This window comes from Colossoma macropomum, unplaced genomic scaffold, assembly GCF_904425465.1.
Source record: "Colossoma macropomum unplaced genomic scaffold, Colossoma_macropomum, whole genome shotgun sequence".
Lineage (NCBI taxonomy): Eukaryota > Metazoa > Chordata > Actinopteri > Characiformes > Serrasalmidae > Colossoma > Colossoma macropomum.
Genome location: NW_023494786.1, coordinates 35,200,819 through 35,218,938, shown reverse-complemented (window position 1 = coordinate 35,218,938; position 18,120 = coordinate 35,200,819). Strand labels below are relative to the sequence as shown.

At 42.4% G+C, this 18,120-nt stretch overlaps 1 protein-coding gene across 1 annotated transcript in view; it reads right to left on the bottom strand.

Moving 5' to 3' along the window:
• LOC118804792 (cohesin subunit SA-1-like) overlaps window positions 1–17,792 on the bottom strand; it is a 52,883-nt gene extending 35,091 nt beyond the window's left edge. Inside the window, exon 1 of the mRNA XM_036565442.1 lies at window positions 17,738–17,792. The gene's annotated coding sequence lies outside the window, so the exon portion shown is untranslated. The remainder of the gene's footprint in view (window positions 1–17,737) is intronic.
• Between the last annotated feature and the right edge of the window lie 328 nt (window positions 17,793–18,120).

Sequence of the window (18,120 nt, the reverse complement as noted above, 5' to 3'; positions counted from 1 at the left end):
AGAGAGAGAGAGAGGGAGACTCAGAGCAGAGGAATAAAGGAGAGTCTGAATAATTCATTACTGGTCCCCAAAAATGGACCCTCAGCCTTTACTGCTGAAGCACTACAGTGTTCAGAACTGCTGCTACTGAACCTGCCCTGTTCTGCATGCTTCCTCTCCAGATAAAAGACTGTGTCTCATCTGCCCTCCACTAGATGGCGCTACACTGCAGGTGGAGAATAATTAGTGCAGTTCCTGCAATGATTCAGCTTACCTGATTAGTTTATCAGGTAGAAGTAACAGTAAAAAGGAGGGCGATATGAAGTAATGGAAGCTTATACCCCAACAATTAGCATGTTGCTAAGTGCATGTCTAAAGTAGTGGCCATAATGTCTCCTGCACCTCTTATACTCATGTCTAAATGTCTTCAAGAGGCTACAGGACGCTGCTACTGTAACATACTTTAGTCCATGCTTATAGATAACAGTGGATCTCAGTGTCAGAAACCACTTTATCCAGTCTCTGAAAGCTTACTTAGCAACTTGACAACGGCTCCACCTTAAAAGGTGCAGGTATACACCTGCTGCACTGTTTAAGGTGGAATGGAAAACTGGAGTAAGATGCTGGCAAACAGGCAGCCAACTAAACCAGTTTGAGGCAGGCATGTGATGATGTGGGCGTGCACTTGAAGCTAAACCTGAATAAACGCAACGTCAGACAATAAACGTGTCTCGGCTGATCGACTACACTGGGGTTAAAAGGAGGGGGAGCTCTCGCTTTAACTGGCCTTTACACCCACAGTCTGAGTACGAGGGTCCCTGCTGATTTACGAGGCCCACAGTAGGAGCTAAATAAAGACGCAGGTTCTATTTCAGGCCGAGTGCGTGCTGTATTGATTATGTGCTGATGTCACCGGCTCTGGACTGACTCAGACTCCAGCACGTCACCCTGTACGTCAGAGAGGGCCAACACCAGTGAAAGGAAGCTGGTCATGTGACTGAAACGTCCATGGATTCCACATTTAGCACTGAGGGATCAGAATGAGTCCAAATCTGTTATTATAAAACAGAACTGGTTATAAACTCTAACTGGCTCAGTCATGTTCAACACTGGTGTACAATCATTGATATACACCGATCAGGCATAACATTATGACCACCCAGGTCAGGACCCCCATGGACCCTCACAGAGCAGGTACTATTTGGGATGGTGGATCATTCTCAGCACTGCAGTAACACTGACGTGGTGGTGGTGTGTTAGTGTGTGTTGCGCTGGTGTGAGTGGATCAGACACAGCAGTGCTGCTGTGAGTTTTTAAACACTGTGTCCACTCACTGTCCACTCTATTAGATGCTCCTAACTTCTCAGTCCACCTTGTAGCTGTAAAGTCAGAGACGACAGCTCATCTGCTGCTGCACAGTTTGTGTTGGTCATCCTCTAGTCCTTCATCAGTGGTCACAGGACGCTGCCCACAGGACGCTGCCCACAGGACGCTGCCCACAGGACGCTGTTGGCTGGATATTTTTGGTTGGTGGACTATTCTCAGTCCAGCAGCGACACTGAGGTGTCTAAAAACTCCAGCAGCACTGCTGTGTCTGATCCACTCAGACCAGCGCAACACACACTAACACACCACCACCACGTCAGTGTTACTGCAGTGCTGAGAATGATCCACCACCCAAATAGTACCTGCTCTGTGGGGGTCCATGGGGGTCCTGACCACTGAAGAACAGGGTAAAAGGGGGCTAACAAAGTATCAGAGAAACAGATGGACTACAGTCTGTAACTGTAGAACTACAAAGTGCACCTATATAGTAAGTGGAGCTGATAAAATGGACAATGAGTGTAGAAACAAGGAGGCGGTCAGAATGATATGGCTGATCAGTGTATATGTCTGTGCACAAGTGAGAGACCCTTCATTCACTTAATTACCAGAAAAAAACAGGAAGACTTGGTCGACCCCAAAACTGCCCCCATCAGATAAACAGCACTTAAAGCTTTCATCTCTGAGAGAGAGGAGAAAATCAAGCTGATCAGATCTGAAAACATCCACAGGTGTTTCTGTCCATCCTTCCACTGTGAGCAGCACTGAGTTAAGTTAATGTACACACAGAGTCGGTCATCAATATCTGTATCAGCTGACTGAGCAGATAAATACAGAAATAAAAGACTGGCAGATATTCTTAAACCATGACAGTAATAAATAGAAAAATTAAGGTTTCTATTAAACCTCCTTATTTCTATTATGATTAGGTTGGATGGTCAGTGCTCTGTTTATGGAATCATTGTTGACCGTTTTGCTGCTTGGCGACCTAAAGATGAGCTGAGGACAGTAACGGAGAGGAGGGGAGTGATGGGAGCAGAATTCCTTAGAGCATCTCAGACTCATCCTCCAGATAAGTCAGGACTGCAGTAAAGGTAAAAGTTGAGCACAAACACAAAAGCAGCTGCTTAAAGAACTGCAGCAGAACTCATTAGAACTTACAGAACCAGCGTAGGAGCTTCAAGGCTTCAACTGGCTTCTCACTGTAATTTTCCATTCCTCCTTAAATGATGCTGCTGCACAATTTAAGGTGGAATGGAACGTTCCAATGAGAAGCCAATGGAACAGCCAATTGAATTAAATAGTGCACCATTTAAGGTGGAGCGGAACATTCCAATGAAACAGCCATTGGAATTAAATGGTGCACCATTTAAGGTGGAGCGGAATGTTCCAATGAAACAGCCATTGGAATTAAATGGTGCACCATTTAAGGTGGAGCGGAACATTCCAGTGAGAACCCAATGAAACAGCCAGTGGAACCAAATGGTGTGCCATTTAAGGTGGAACGGAACATTCCAGTGAGAAGCCAACGAAACAGCCAATGGAATTAAACGGTGCACCATTTAAGGTGGAACGGAACATTCCAATGAGAAGCCAACAAAACAGACAATGGAATGGCAAATTAAGGTGGAACAGAAAATTCCAATAAGAAACCATATAGGAAGTGCAGCTTGCGTGAGTCTGTTCTTCTCTTTTTGGATCCTTTTGGTCCAAAATAAAAGCCGAAGCTCCAAAGTGAGAAGTGTTTATCACCTCTGAGGGGAGGCGAGTAGGTGGGCAGTATTAGCAGGGCTATTTTGGAGAGGATTTGTTGGAGGTTGGGGGTGTAATGTCTCTGTCCTGGTGGAAATTGTTGCCTAATCAGTTTGAAGGCAGCTTCCTGCAGAGCTGGACAAGCTTATTAACTGTTAGCCTGTCCTGCTGCAGCGATGACTCCCTGACAGAGCGCTCTGAGAGTCCGAGACGGAGGGAGAAAAACACACTCATCACTGCCTCACTGTTCACACAGTGATCCACGGCTGGACCACCGCCAAGACCAGGAAAAGGAGATTTCATCCATCCAGTGGAGATCAAATACAGAAACCAAAACAGGGTCCGAGCAGAAACTACATGCCGGGGTCAGCTGCACCAGCAGGCCTGAAACCTGTGGCGAAGTGGAGATGCTTGCAGCTGTTGCGGCCGAGTTGCATAATGTAACGTGTTCTGCAACTCATTTGAAACTCAGCCGCAACAGCTGCAAGCATCTCCACTTCATCACAGGTTTCATGAAACAGCCAATCAAAACACCAGTAACGCATCATGTGATCATGTTGAGCGACATACTTACAAACTATTGATTTTACTGGATTATTGGATGAGCAAATACAAGTCAGCTCATTGGCTGTTTGATGATGCATCACATGATCACATTAAACAACAACCTTTAACATGACTTCACTGGATTGGTGAAAAAACTTCACTGGATCAGTGGACAAGAAAACAAAACTGAAGGTGGTTTACTGGATGGTTTAAAAGGAGGACTCAACCACCCAGTAAGGCATCTTTTATTTAATTTATGTGAAGTTAATCGATTGAATGTAGACTACTTGGACAAAAGTATTGGGAAGAGCATTTGTGAGGTCAGACACTGATGTTGGACGAGAGGGTCTGGCTCGCAATCTCCGTTCTAGTTCATCCCAAAGGTGTGTGATGGGGTTGAGGTCAGGGCTCTGTGAGGACCAGTCAAGTTCTTCCACCCCAAACTCACCCAGTCAGGCCTTTATGGAGCTGCTTTGGTCACTGGGGCTCAGTCATGCTGGAACAGGAAAGGTTCTTCCCCAAACTGTTCCACAAAGTTGGAAGTGTACAACTGTCCAAAATGTCTTGTTCTGCTGAAGCATTAAGATTTCCCTTCACTGGAACTAAGGGTTCTAGACCAACCCCTGAAAAACAGCCCCATATCATCATCCCTCCTCCACCAAACTCTACAGCTGCACAGTGCAGTCAGGCAGGTAACGTTCTCCTGGCATTCGCCAAACCCAGACTCGTCCATCAGACTGACAGATAGAGAAGCTGATTCACTACACAGAATACGTTTCACTGCTCCAGAGTCCAGTGGCGGCGCTTTACTCCACTCCAGCTGACGCTTGGCATTGTGCTTAGTGATCTTAGGCTTGTGTGCAGCTGCTCAGCCATGGAAACCCATTTTGTGAAGCTCCTAACGTGCAGTTCTTTTGCTGATGTCGCTTCCAGAGGCGGTTTGGGACTCTTTAGTGAGTAGACACTGTGAGGATAGACACTGTGAGGACAGACACTGTGAGGACAGACACTGTGCTCTTCAGCACTTCGCAGCCCCACTCTGTGAGTTTGTGTGGTCTACTGCTTCGTAGCTAAACTGTTGATGTTTCCATTTCACAGTAATAGCACTTACAGTTGTCGCGCAGATCTAGCAGGACAGAAATGTCTGACTCGTGGCAGAGGTGGCATCCTATGACAGAGCCATGTTTAAAGCCACTGAGCTCATCAGTACGACCCTCTACTGCCAGTGTTTGTCTATGGAGACTGTAAGGCTATGTGCTTAACTTTATCCACCTCTTAGCAATGGGTGTCGCTGAAACACCTGAACTCAATAATTAGGAGGGGCGTCCCAATACTTTTGTCCACACATTGTATGTTGTTTGACACCATCACAGGATGCGTTATCAGCATTCTGATTGGCTCATGAAAGACGCTTCACGAGGTTGAAACTGCTATGGCTAAGTTTCAAAGGATGCTTTACACTATGCAACTCGAGTGCAATTTAGTTTCCTGAAGTTGCATGAAAGGTTCACTGTGTAAAACCAGCCTTAGCGATGTACATCCATGTGAAAACAATGACAGTTGCTAAGCAACCTGTGTTACTAAACAAAAGTAACTTCACTCACAAATGAATTAAGTGATAGAGTCAGAGAGGCAGACTGATAGATAAACATTACAGATACAGTGTATAAGATTCAGGAGCTCAGTGCACAGCCACGCCCACCAAACTCACAGAGCTTCTGACCACAAGGTTCTTTACTAACGTAAGGGCTCTTCCTAGAACCTTTACACTGTGTGGAGTTTCCTTGAAGTTAAATGTGTTCCTCACACTCACATCTCACTTACAAACACGGTTCTCTAAAGAACCACCTATTGAAAAGTTCTATAGGGAGCAAAAAGCGGATCTTCTAAGGTATCACCAAAGAACCCTTCCTGGTACCTTCATTTTTAAGAAATATTTAAATAATTAATTTTATTTGCAGACACCTGACAGCTCAGTCATTCCAAGTCTTGTGATACGTGTTATTTCATGTAATGTTTTGTAGTGTAGTTAGATAATCATGTACTGATGATGCACATAGGTTACAGGTCAGTGAGGCTGGTCCAGTGAGAGACCGGAGCTGCAGCAGTAAAACGTCTCGGTGTGGTGGCGCAGTGTGCAGCTCAGGCAATGAACTGGGTCGTTTCAGGTTGATATTTTATGCCTAGCACAAAGCTGTTGAATAGTAACAGCCTGGAAATGGTCTAGAATTTGAGTTCATACCTGCTTTGTGCTAGGCATAAAATATAAACCTGGTCTTAAAATTAAGTTCAGCATGAAAAAGATGCTTTATTTAAAAGTATCCATGCTGTTCTGTGTCGTACCCTATTATACTGTATTCTATTGTATTGCACTATCATACTGTACTGCACTGTGCTATATCGTATAGTAATGCACTGCACTGTACTATAATATACTATACTGTATTGTATTATACTATAGCGTACTGTTGCATTGTACTATACTGTATTGTACTATAATATACTATACTGTACTGTACTATACTATATTGTGCCATATTGTGTTGTTCTGTACTGTTGTATTGTACTCTACTGCACTATACTGTATTGTATTATACTGCATTGTACTGTGTTGTACTGTATTTATTGTACTGTACTATATAATATTGTACTGTACTGTACTATACTGTATTGTACTGATCTGTCCCATATTGTATTGTACTGTACTGTACATTGTAGCATCACATACTGTACACTGTACTGTGTTGTACTGTTTTGTACTGTGCTGTTATGTAACGATTGCTAAGTTTGGACCTTTTTGACTTTGTATTTTAAATTGTGGACCAGAATAAAAAATGTAATATCTGTGTGTGTGTGTGTGTGTGTGTGTGTGTGTGTGTGTGTGTTTGTCCTCTCAGCCAATCAAATCTAACCTGCAGCTTATGACCTACAAGAGTTGCCATGGAAACGCCTGCTGTCTGGAGTGCAAGTCATGCATGTTAAACACTGGAGATCTCACACAGACACAGAGCTCTTGCAGTGCTGGGTGTAACGCTGGGTAATAAAGTGTGAAATGTGTTTTAGTTCTGTTTCTGTGTGATGACTGTGGCTGTAGGGGACACGTCTGAGCTGGTGTGAAGGTTTAAAGGGACACTCCAGCAAAAATGAAAAATGTAAGCATTGGTATATCTGTTGTAAACATGTTTACTCTCCTCCTACTGCAATGCTGCAGTCCCTGTGGAGTGAGATTGTCTGATCTGAATTCTGGGAAACCCCCTCCTGATGACGTATCTTGAAGGGGAATAGCTGGAGAGACAGATTATTTTGCTCATAAATTCTCATGGTGGGCCACAAATAGCAACATTTAAATTCAAGTGCAGGGTTACGCTGCTCTCTGAAGACAGGATTCCACCAATGTCTTTAAATGTCCAAATAATGAAATCACTATTCAGCATAGTTTGGTGTGAAACGGTTCAGATGTCTTTACAGTGGTGGTGATAGGAACCAGGGGTCGCCATGACTACAACACAAATATAGACATTTTATTTACTATCCAGAACCACCAGTGAACCTACACGAGTCTTCTGAGTTTATATGGAATGTTGATGATGAAAATAGTGGAAAATCTGAAATAATACATTTTCTTTGGGGACTATTTTGCCTCATAACACCATGAATGTAATTATGCATCCACACAGTCCTGATCACAGTCCTGAATTTTTAAACTATCGCTTTAAATGTGCCTTTGTATTATTTGCATAAGCCAGTGACATCTGATCACAACCAAACTGCAGCATAAGGAGCCATACGGACGCTTTGGTTCTCTGCAGTTCCAGCCGAGAATTAAATCGTCTTTAACACAGAATTAATGGAGTGTGAAACTGTGCTGATCTCTATTACTGAGCGTGTGTCACAGTTTCCCTTTCATCCCTCTGAGTGAGCCTGTTTCCTCCTCTGCGCTGTAGCCATGTGCTTTTGTTTTTGGTTCCTGTGCTCCGCCCTTTTCCCCTCTTTCCCTATTAGGATTCTCACCTGTCGGCTGTATCTATCTACATACCACAGAGGAAACAGTCCTGATTGGATCATTTTCCACTCTGTGTTTGACCCTTTTGTTTCCATTCAGGAATGAAAAATCATTCCCAGAAATCACTGCCACTCGTTAAAGGCCCAGAGGCTTCCCCTGTGATGATATGACCTTATTTTATCATTATGGTGATACATTCCAGTGCAGTACTCTCTATTCAGAGTGTATGATGGGAATCATTTTTAATTAAAGAGCATTAACAACTGCATAGATCATAAAAGAGTTCAGCTCTATATGAAGAAAACAAAGGCTGTGACTCCACTGATGGAGAAGATGCGGAAATGGTGGACAGCTTTGACTATTTGGATCAATTATTAATAACTGAGGCACTCGGCAGAACAAGGATGAAGCAGCTTACAAACATCTCCAAATGTAAAGACTTGTCTTTACAAAATAAGATCAGAACTGTCCAGGCTGTGGTCTTCACTGTGGTTCTTTATGGATGTAAAAGCTGGACAATAAAAAGCAGAACAGGCAAAAACAGACGCCTTTGAACTGTAAACTGGTGTTGGCAAGACTTTTGTGAGAATCTCGGACAGCAAAGAAAACAAGCAACCGGACCCTCAAACAAATCAGGCCTTACTTCTCGTCTAAAGCCCAGATTACCAAACTGAAGCCCTGATTTTGGAGAAGAACCAAAAGACAATGATGCTTAGAACAGTTGACCATAAAAAAGGAGGCGGATCACCAGCAACAAGATGGATGGACACAATCAGAGGAACCAGGAACGAGTCAATAAGAAACAAAAAGAAGATAGAACATTCTGGAGAAACACTGTCCAGACGGTCAGGAGGAGTCAGAGTCCATATGACAGCACTCATCATAATGATCCTCCACAAAGGCAGAGCAATGCGGATCCCTCTCTCTGAGCAGACGCTCCTCAGCGGGGTTTTATAATAATGAACAATAAAGGCTGGGCAGTGAACACAATGGGGCCAGTCTGGCTTCATTCACAGTCTAACATCATCCACAGCTTTCAGAGTCGTTCCCACCTTCTCATCAGACAGGTGAGCTTCAGGTGACCATGTATTTAAACACAGGCTTACTGTTAAACTGTCTTTCTTCAGGCTGTGCTTCTTTAGATGTGGCTGCTTATTAAACCTCCACTAACCTGCTGTGTTTTCTTTCTCGGTAACTCTGGGCACTTTCACTCCTGCTTGTTTGGTGCTGAACTATCGAACGTTTTCTTTAGGTTGGTCAGTTTCGACAGGTGTGAACACTGAATCCTCAAGTCCACACCAAACAACTGAATCCTGACCTCTAACAGAACTCAGACAGCTCGAGCTCTGATCGCTCTATTTCACCCATTATTCAGTCATAGTTAGTGTAAGACTCCATGGTGTGTTTCGATGAATGTGTTTGGGTCAGTCTACAGAAACGTCCACTTCTCTATCTGTCCATAGGAGTCACTGGTGTTACTGATCCTCATTAGTGTTCCACATAATAAAGGAAACACCAAAGACATTTTTAATGAACAATGCATTTTACAGAATAACTGCTACAGAACATCAAACCACATGTTGTCAGTCAGGGAATATCCACTAAAATATGGAATTTAATCCATTTGTATTGTGTTTTTTCACAGTTACCTCAGAATAAAGTCGGTCACACCAGTGACTTCAGCTAAAAGCTTCATATGAAATCATGAGCTGAATGAGAAAATCTCTGATAACTGAAAGACACAGTGGACTCACCATGAGCTTTTCTTCATAGATCCTCAGAAAACAGGTAAAAGGAAGTCGAGTGATGTCATCAGTGTGACTTTTATTTCAAAATAAGAGATTTTTTGTTGCGCAGTAACACCAGTGACACGACTCCTGGGGAACTTTCATTATATATTTTATAATATTTATTTGGCCTTTGTTTTCTTTATGATATGTAAATCATATGTTTCATAGTCATGTATAGATTATTGTAGTTAAAATTGCAGAAAAATGTGTTTTTTCTTCAAAATATGGCCTCAGCCTTCACACATGACTGTGAGGACGAGCTCTTCTGTGGTGCCTGGAATTCTAGATAATTGATTTAAAAACCAATATTACTAAATTGATGCTGAACAAAGGTGTAATTGTCAAAATAACTTATTGTTTTATTTGAAAATATAAATAAATTGTAACCCAAAGTGTTTTTGAAGTGTAATATATCTGTAAACGCCGTTTCTGTAGAATGACCTGTTTCTGCTTTCTTCTATTATTTGTCAGCTTCACTACAGCCAGATTATATCAGATAACTGAACACTCATAGCACTAATGTGCTGCACACTGAGTTGTATCAAAAAGTGTTGATATCTGGTGTGGATGGCAGCAGGGGGTGATTTGTGTGCAGCTGTAGTTAGCCAAGAAGGTAACATTGCAGTTGGCAAGCTGGATAACTTAACTACCCACACTGAAAACACAAAATTGAACGCAATTATATCAGATATACTGGCCACAACATAGTGCTGCCCACTGATATGTAGTGTAGATAACAGTGCAGTTACCAAGCTAGCTCTGTTGCCTGAAACAGTAAACTTAGAAAAGTAAAGATAAAAATACAGCCTTGACTGAAAGTGTGACTATACAGTCTTTAATCTGCTGCTCTACATATCAACACTGCCAAAGCAGCAGCGATATTGGTCAATGAAGCAAACGTCACCAAAGGTGAACTTGATCTCACACGCAAGACTGGTTCATTCTGGAAGTCTGTGATGCAAAATCACTCATCGCCACAAATACCACTAAAATTTTGCTCCCAAAACAAGTCATAGTATTGTATTATGCGGCATTGGACGCAGCCAGTCAGGCTGTGACTGTCAATCAGTCAGTTATTCCAGTCTATCAGTGGGTCAGGCTGTGACTGTCAGTCAGTCAGTGATTCAGTCCATCAGTCAGTTATTCCAGTCTATCAGTGGGTCAGGCTGTGACTGTCAGTCAGTCAGTGATTCAGTCCATCAGTCAGTCAGTGACTCAGTCAGTCAGTTATTCAGTCTATCAGTCAGTCAGTGATTCAGTCTGTCATTCAGTCAGTGACTCAGTCAGTTATCCAGTCAGTCAGGAATTCCGTCCGTAAGCCAGTCAGTGATTAAGTTAGGCAGTAATTCAGATCAACCAGTCAGTTATTCAGTCAGTCTGTCAGTCAGTGAGTTATTAAGTCAGTCAGTCAGTTATTCCATCAGTCAATCAGTCAGTTATTCAGTCAGTCTGTCAGTCAGTGAGTTATTAAGTCAGTCAGTCAGTTATTCCGTCAGTCAATCAGTCAGTTATTCAGTCAGTCAGTGACTCAGTCAGTGAGTAATTCAGTCAGTCAGCCAGTTATTCAGTCCGTAGCTCAGTCAGTTATTTAGTCTGTTAGTCAGTCAGTGACTCAGTCAGTTAGCCAGTTATTCAGTCTGTCAGTCAGTGACTGTCAATGACCCTGTCAGTCAGTCAGTCAGTTATTCAGTCAATCAGTCATTTAGTCTATCAGTCTGTCAGTGACTCAGTCAGTCAGTCTTTCAGTCCATCATTCAGTCAGTGACCCACTCCATTAATTATTCAGTCTGTCAGTCAGTCATTTAGTCAATTAGTGACTCAGTAAAAATCAGAAAATCAGTCCATTAGTCAGTCAGCCAGTGATTCAGTCAGATGGTCAGTCAGTCGTCAGAGATTTAGTCAGTCTGTCAGTGACACAGGCAGTCAGTGACTCAGAATGTCAGTCATTCAGACAGGCAGTCAGTGAGTCAGCCAGCCAGTAATTCAGTCAGTCAGTCCATCAGTCAGTCTGTCAGTCTGTTCATCGGTCGGTCTGTCAGTCAATGACTCAACTGTCCTTAAGAAGAAATTTCTTCTTATGCAGTTCTGACGAAGACTCTGACTCACCAATGTTCTCCTATCTGAGATTTGTTCTCAGGTAAGATCAGAATCTACACACACTCAAGAGCACAAAGGTGAGAACAGTTCTGCGCTTTAAGAACACGACACGAATCTTTCTTAGGACCTTTCTCAGGAACACACTTAAGAACACACTTACGATGATATTGGAGAATGAGAAACAATGACTACGTCAATATCAAGGTAAATTTGAAAAGTATGAATGTACGGTGTCTTGATTGGACGATGATCTGATCACAGCAGATGTTCCTATCAAGTGTAAACAGGGCAAACAGACAGGAAAAGAGCAGAAGAGTCATGAGAGCATCTGTTCATTTGTAATAAAGCAGCTTCACCATACTCTCACTTTTCTGTCCTCCCTCTGACTCAGGCAGGCTGTATGAGGCTGTCACAGTCAGTGATGAGGTCACTCTGCTGGACCCTTTAACAGCATCACAGTGGGCAATTTAATTAAACAGAGAGAAAGAAAATCTGCTCTCTCTGTTTCTCTTACATTTACAGTTATGCACTGTCTTCTGAGATGAACAGAGTGACCACGGTTCCACCACCGCCTGGAAGCATTAGAGGTGCTGTGGAAGGCATACAGACGTAAGGGTTACTGAGGTTTATTAGCCATAATTCAGGCATCATTGTCACAACACACTGCTATCTATAAAAACAGACTAAATTCCAGATACACTGTATGGCCAAAAGTAATGGGACACCCCTCCTAATTATTGAGTTCAGGTGTTTCAGCCACACCCATTGCTAACAGGTGTATAAAGTCAAGGACAAAGTCCTGCAGTCTCCATAGACAAACACTGGCAGTAGAATGAGGTGCACTGGAGAGCTCAGTGACTTCAAACATGGCACTGTCATAGGATGCCACCTCTGCCACATGTCAGTGGGAAATCTCTGCCCTGCTAGATCTGCCCCTGTCCACTGTAAGTGCTATTATTTGAAATAAGCAACAACAGGTCAGTCACAAAGAGGTAGACCACAGAAACTGACAGAGTGGGATCATGAAGTGCTTTAAAAATCATCTCTCCTCTGTTGTATCCCTCACTATAGAGCTCCAAACTGCATCTGGAAGCAACATCAGCACAAGAAGTGCACATCAGGACCTTCACAAAATGGGTCTCCATGGCTGAGCAGCTGCACACAAGCCTAAGATCACTATGCACAATGCCAAGCGTCGGCTGGAGTGGTGTAAAGCGCCACCACTGGACTCTGGATCAGTGGAACCGTGTTCTCTGGAGTGATGAATCAGCTTCACTATCTGTCAGTCTGATGATGAATCTGGGTTTGGTGGAGGTCAGGAGAACGTTACCTACCGGAATGCAGAGCCAACAGTAGAGTTTGGTGGAGGAGGGATGATGGGCTGGGCTGTTTTTCAGGGTTTGGGCCCCTCAGTTCCAGTGAAGGGTGATGTTAAAGCTACAGCACAAAGACATTTTAGATAATTATATGAAAGGCCCAGCAGTCAATAATATTTGAACACACCAGAAATGCTCCCATGCCCCACAACACCCCCCACTACTTAGTGCCTATGCCCAAGAGTGCATAATAAGTCATTATGCCATTATTTTGAGATACTAAGTCAACAGTTTTTAGATGTACTGGTGGGAACAGATTTCCTTACATCAGTTCTTGTATTGGAAATATGGTTCTAGGAAAAACCTCTGAGCCCGACATACTCTGTGTTTTTTAGATTGATATTAACCCTATTTTGCTCCTTCTGACATCTGAAATTTCCAGAATCTGAGGGTTTAGAGCTCGATCAGTAATCTGGTGTGAAAGAAAAAACAGGTTTTTATTCTTCAGATCTACTGCAGTTCCAGAGTGACCAGAGATGTTTTCAAACATGTTCAAACCAAAGTCCACATGCACAGTGAACGGCGGTGATTTGGTGAGTGTGAGTGTTTTTCTCACAGCTGAACCTCTGATTAATAATCTAGTTCTGTAAACAACAACATTTCTCCCTCACAGCAAAAAGACAAGACATTCTGTAAAGACCTTGGTTAAGTCTGAGACACGGCCTGTTTTAGAATTCTCTTAGGATTTTAGAAGTTGTGCATCAGACACTAATTTATAAAGAACCTTTACATTATGTGTAGGTTCTTCACACTGGTTCTTTAAAGCAGAGGTTCCCAACCGCCAGGCTGTAGACTGTTTAATACTGGGCTGTAACAGTGCAGCAGTGAGCCGGGGGAGTTAGCCTAACTGCTGAACTCCTCTGTTTCATTACTGTTTATATCATCTATATTTTTATAACAGTATCTATTTTATTTGAAGTTCTACCATTAAAAAGTTTATTTAGTACTGACTACTGAACACTTCAGCACACGTTCCATCTCTGTACGGCCTCGTGTGAGTAGCTCTTGGCTGCACTCAGCTAATCGTTGGTGTAACTGAAGAAGTTAAAATATGAGGAAACTTTACAGACTATTACTGAGGCTGAAAACCCAGAACACCACTGAAGACAAGAACAAAAACAACACCAAGAGAACCCTCCTGGACTGAGGAAGGTCCAGATGAAGATGGAGAGGTGAAGGGCAGAAAGCTCCTCCGGGTGGCTGGAGGAGACTGTGATGTGCCTGAGGTGTCGTTCCATTGGAAAACAACAGAACATGCAGAGGACCCAACTACTGCGCCTGCCAAGATGCAGGCAACCACCTGAGAACCACCTGAGAACCACCCAAAAACTACGCAAAAACGACCTGAGAACCTCCTAAGAACAACCTGAAAACTACTCAAAAACCACCTAAGAACCTCCTGAGAACCACTTGAGAAACACCTGAGAACCACCTGAAAACTACTCAAGCACCACCTGAGAACCTCCTGAGAACCACCTGAACTCCTCCTGAGAACCTCCTGAGAACCACCCAAAAACTACCCAAGAACCACCCGAGAACCACCTGAAAACTACCCAAGAACCACCTGAGAACCACCTGAAAACGACCTAAGAACCACCCGAGAACCACCTGAAAACTACCCAAGAACCACCTGAGAACCACCTGAAAACTACCTAAGAACCACCCGAGAACCACCTGAAAACTACCCGAGAACCACCTGAAAACTACCTGAGAACCACCCGAGAACCATCTGAAAACAATCCTAGAACCCCCTGAGAACATCTGAAAACTACCTGAGAACCACCCGAGAACCACCTGTAAACTACCTAAGAACCACCCGAGAACCACCTGAAAACTACCCGAGAACCACCTGAAAACTACCTGAGAACCACCCGAGAACCACCTGAAAACTACCCGAGAACCACCCAAGAACCATCTGAAAACAATCCTAGAACCCCCTGAGAACATCTGAAAACTACCTGAGAACCACCCGAGAACCACCTGAAAACTACCTGAGAACCACCCGAGAACCGCCTGAAAACTACCTGAGAACCAGCCTGGATCACCGGATCTCACGTCCCTCAGGCAGTTATCGCCCACTCCGCTGCACTATGGACAGTTTTATCACTAAACTTTATAAATATATTTACTGTTTTACTCAACGCCTACATTAAGTACATTAATAACTACAGCTGCAGGTATTAATGTATCGTTGCCATCCAAAAAAAAAAAAAACAAGACTTCCCAACATGGTAACTTTACAGAAGAGCGGAATAACATCGGAATAACATTCTTAACTTTTAATGTAAGTTAATACAAACAGCTTTTGTTCCACGTGATTATGGAGCGTTTCTATTGGTCCATTCATCATGAAAGTTTAAGACAATATAAAGGACAGCAGCTGAGATCAAATGATGAAAACATTAAAACAGAAAAAATGGTGATACATTTTTGGGGACAGTGCTGATATTTATTTAAGTCAGGCACACACAGTGGGGATGGGGTCCAAACGTCTGAGAGCAATAGTTAAAGTGCTTCTGTCCTGCATTCTTTTCTAATTATATACAGTTTTTCATTAGAAATTCTACTGTCAGCATAACAATTAGACTGAAAAGCAGAATCTTCGAAATTTTAACATAATTTAACACATTTAACAATTTCAGAATTTCCCAGTATTTGGTGGTGTGTCCTTCTTTTGCTTTAACCCCTTAAAATCTCAGGCTGTTTACATTCTAAGGCTTATTATTCAGTAACTACAGGGACTTCAGTGCGAATCAGTTGAGCTATTCTTAGATTATAGAAGTGCGTAGACTAAAAACACTCTGAGCTTTTAGTACAAACAGCTCAAACGACCAACTCCACACACTTCAGTCTGACCAGAGACACAGAGCAGAATCTACAGTGTTTCTGTTTTCATACCTTTCCTTTGTTTGAACTTCTCAAACTTCTACAATGTTCAGCTGTTTATCTCCAGCAGTAAATGAAAACAGTCTCAGACTCTCAGACGCTTACACTCCTCTCTGTGTGTGTTTTACTGGCTTTAATTTTATGTTGACAGCTGCGTGAGAGAAACTCCCCGAATATCTGTGACTCAGTGAACGAACACTCGGATTCTGATCACGAATAAATAAATACACACTCAGTCCGGCAGTCTGACAGCGCACTGAGAATCTGGGACTGATTTCATTTAATCCTGGAAATAAACGACAGAAAGTTTTGAAATATTTAACACAAAGAAAAGTTTAGGAGAAAACAAATAAATATTTGAAATTCTGAAATTCTTCGTACTAAAAGCTCAGTGTTTTTTAGTCTGATCTCCTCTAGTGCAGCTCGTGATCAGACTCTCAGGAGGATCAGACACTTTTACACAAACTAGTGGAGCTCATGCAGCCCGAGTGCACGCTGTCATTAAAGCAGAAGAGGGAAACCCCACCAAATACAGGGAAATTCTGAAATTCATGTTCAAATTTCAAAGATTCTGCTTTTCATTAAATTGTTATGCTGATAGAATTTGTAACAAAAAACAATATTAAATCAGAGAAGAATGCAGAATATAAGCGTTTCCACCGGCGCTGTCGGATCACACTGTGTGTTATGAAATACTAAAACGATCATCTGTCCAAAATTCTATAAACATTGACTTTGATTAGATTAATTAGACAATTATATGTACACTAATTAAGAGATATCATCACTGTTTCATTATTATTGTTGTAAATTGTTATTGTTTAAGTAACACTGTGTTGTTTGCATTCTGTATTTAATTGCTCAGAGTTATTGATTATCAGATTGGCTATCGCCACAGCTAGACTGAAACTCCAGTGTGTCTTTATGATGATAATTATTTATTTAATTAATAACTTAATAGAATTAATAAATCTGTAACAGACTTAATAAAAAAATAACTTTAAAAAGTTATAAAAAACTTAATTAAAAAGTTTTAATCAATTTAATTAATAACTTAATTAATTAATAACTTAATAGAATTAATAAAAATGAATAGACTTAATAAAAATGTAATTAATAACTTCATTCATGTTCTCTTCTTCTCTAATGTTTTACTGCCCTCTCCACCCCAACCAATAATAATACATATTTATTTATATGACCTTTTAGAAAGACATTTTAGTTTGTTTGTTTTCTTGCTGTGTTTATTCTGGTGTGATTAAAGTCACTGTAATGTCTTTTGTGTTGGTTCAAGTCTGTTTCTATCAGTTTTGGAGACTTTTATGCGACACATGATGATGAAATGTGTTGAAAACTTACACATACATTAAAATGTAAAACAAATCTGCCTAAAAAAGTTATTGGAGTTGATTTGCTGCTATATTTGGTTTCTGGACTGTAGAAAATAAACATGTTGACCATGTAAAGTACAATCTGTGTATTTAAGAGCTTGTCAGGTTTCTGTATCCAATCACTGGCTTCACTGAAGAACCCTTGGAGAACCGTTCTAAAGTGGTACCACCTCTCGCTGTGCAGATACAATGAGGAGACACGGATCTAAGGACAGTGAGGACATTCAGTGGTCACTCAGCAGCGTCTCCCTCCTCGCACGGCTCTGCTACACAGCTGCCTCTCACAGGAACTCTCCGGTCCACCTTAAACGCTGCAGCAGCTGCACTGCAGCGCCTGAGGCGCCGGAACGTAACTGCTGCAGCGTTTAAGGTGGAGCGGCGCGTGTCTGCACTGTGCCTTCTCACTGCAGCTGGAGGCCGGCAGCGGTGCAGTGGAGCTCTGCAGTGCTGTGAGATCTTCATCTCCATCACTGGTCCAGCTCAGTCTCGCGCTCCCTCTCCCTTCCCCCACCTCCTTTCTCTCCTCCATCTTTGGAGCCGAACCCCGCGCGCGCTCACGGCCGCTCCACACTCACACACAGCACCGCGACTCACCTGTCAGATCCCCATCACTGCACCCGCGCGCACCTCCATCAAACTTCACATCTGGGCTCATTATTTCTTTCAAATTTAGTCCCAGAGTCGCGCGCGCTCTCTGCGCCGCAGCTGCAGTCCTAAACCGCCATCTGCTGGAGTTCACCTGTTAGTGCACCTGCGGAGAGAGCGCCCTCTGGCGGACACGAGGAGCTACAGCGGGAAAACATACAGTCAAATACGTTCTGATAAAACTGACATCTAACAATTCTAATAAAATTAATATCCAGAATGAAGTTCTAATAGAATTAATATCCAGAATGAAGTTCTAATAGAATTAATATCCAGAATGAAGTTCTATAAATCAATATCTAGAATGAGGTTCTAATAGAATTAATATCTAG